This window comes from Dipodomys merriami, unplaced genomic scaffold (genome assembly GCF_024711535.1).
Source record: "Dipodomys merriami isolate MVZ:Mamm:240054 unplaced genomic scaffold, mDipMer1.0.p SCAF_7, whole genome shotgun sequence".
Classification (NCBI taxonomy): domain Eukaryota; kingdom Metazoa; phylum Chordata; class Mammalia; order Rodentia; family Heteromyidae; genus Dipodomys; species Dipodomys merriami.
In genome coordinates this window covers 59,852,611-59,854,788 of record NW_027206290.1, presented here as the reverse complement: position 1 = coordinate 59,854,788, position 2,178 = coordinate 59,852,611, and the positions used below count along the sequence as shown (strand labels likewise).

General features: G+C 33.4%; 1 non-coding gene across 1 annotated transcript; it reads right to left on the bottom strand.

The window, feature by feature from the left end:
* Window positions 1-244: 244 nt before the first annotated feature.
* Trnaa-ugc (transfer RNA alanine (anticodon UGC)) lies at window positions 245-313 on the bottom strand. The gene has a single exon. It is a non-coding gene; the product is annotated as a tRNA-Ala (tRNA).
* Between the last annotated feature and the right edge of the window lie 1,865 nt (window positions 314-2,178).

Sequence of the window (2,178 nt, the reverse complement as noted above, 5' to 3'; positions counted from 1 at the left end):
CAATATTCCAGTATGCAAATTTTCTCTGGTTATTTTTAATATATTCTCTTTTCAATGAATAATCCATGTTCACTTCCTTTCAATTTTATAATTCTAATGTTGTAGATGTTGAGGTTTCTTTTTTTTTTTTGTCAGTTATGGGCCTTGAACTCTGGGCCTTGGTACAGTCCTGCAGCTCGGCTCTGCAACTCAAGGCTAACGCTCTACCAGTTGAGCCATAGCACCACTTCTGGCTTTTTCTGCTTATGTGATGCTGGGAATTGAACCCAGGGCCTCATGCATGCAAGGCAAGCACTCTACCACTGAGCCACTTTCCCAGCCCCTCAATTTTAAATAATGATATTAGGAGCATACTTATACAGGCCTCTTTGGGGATCTTTGCTTATTTTCTGCAGTGCATAATTAACAAGAATATCATAGGTTCTGTTTTTGTCCACTTTCTATGACCATAATAAAATATATGTGACTGAGTAATTTATAAAGGAAAGTGCTTAATGTATATCATACCTTTGCAAGCTCAGGAACATGACTCAACCTCTGGTGAGGGCTTCATGGGAAAATCCAAGTGTGCACAGGAGAAGAGACAGAGGGAACTGAATCCCATCAATTTCTAACCAATCTTGTAAGAAAAACATTAATCCACTTGTAAGTGTAAATCTCTCATGATTCCATACATCTATTAGGGGCCCACTAATTCTCAATACCATTACTCTGAGGAACATGCCTCATTAAGAATTTGGGGGCAGGGGCCACAAATAATATTAAAACTTCAACAGACATTATCAGCCATTACTAGAACTATGGCTGATAATAAAAATTAGTGTTCAGCAGTCTATTTTGCAGTTGTTAACTCATTAAACCCTATGATTTGTATGGAATAAATACAATTAACTATTTAATAAGTATTAGAAAACTGAAGAGAAGTCATTGAATAGAATACATATTTTCTACCTTATAAAATATTACCAGATTATTTCAAGATGGCATAAATTTTTTTATATTCCCAATATGGGTACATAGAAAACCTATTGCTCCACATAATCACTAAAACTTGGCATTTTCATGTGAAAATTTTGTTTTCAGTTATATAATATATATTTTACATATATACTTATACAAAGATAAATAATATAAAGAGCTAGGTTTGCTGACTTAGACATAGACTTTACAAGACTAAGAAAGAGATTTCACAGGAATGAAAATATCAAATAAAAGCAAATCTGCTTTAGAAATGAATAAAATGTCAAAGCACTTAGGAGGTGAGAACTCAGGAAAAGTACTACAAATCAAGCTTTAGAGCTAATACTCCCATATACAATCATTCAAGAAATAGAGCTGTACACGTGCTAATTATTCATTTTCCCAGGGCTTATTGACTGTCAAAACCTACAGGGGAATGTCTGAATTAGAGACCAGAGAAGGGCAAGTTCCTTTATCTCTACTAATGAATTTTTTGGTACTTCTGGCATTATGACTTTTGAATAAATGTGGTGAAGTCCCTAAGCACCTCTACTCTCTCCTTCTTTGTTATGAATAATTCAGTTCCAACATGGGAAATCAATAGCATTCTTTTTTAAACTAAAGTTATCACTTTCACCAGTATTCATTCATTTTCTTTTGTCTGCTGTAGGAGGAAAAATTGTTATCATACATAACAATTGATGGAGAAACGCACCTTGGCTATAAATGCAAGGAGATTATAAAGCCTTTAGTACAAATAAACAGACTCCCACTAAAGGGGAAAAATTCTTACAATTTACTAGGCCATGGGATACAAAAATTTTCCCAAGTTCACTAGAAATATTAGCTCTCTAACTCTATGGAACTACAAAGTAAGATATTTGGAACATTCTCAAATTGTGGGAGGAAAACTTTCACTACAGCTATTATAGATCCCTTCCTTAAACTTCGGGGTAAACCAGATTACAGACATTTGACCTGACTAAAAGAATAAGACTTGGTTTTCCACTTAAGAAAATTAAGCTATAAAAGTAAATACAGACTCTAACAACAAAATTATATTTTATCTATAACCCCTTCTTTTGCAGGAGGAAAAAAGAATCCCTGTCAAGAGCTCAATATTATTCTTCACTTTAAACACCTTGTATAATAAATGTAACCCTAACTCATATTTTCTTTTTTTTCTTTTTTTTAATTTTTAATTTTTTTATTGTGAGA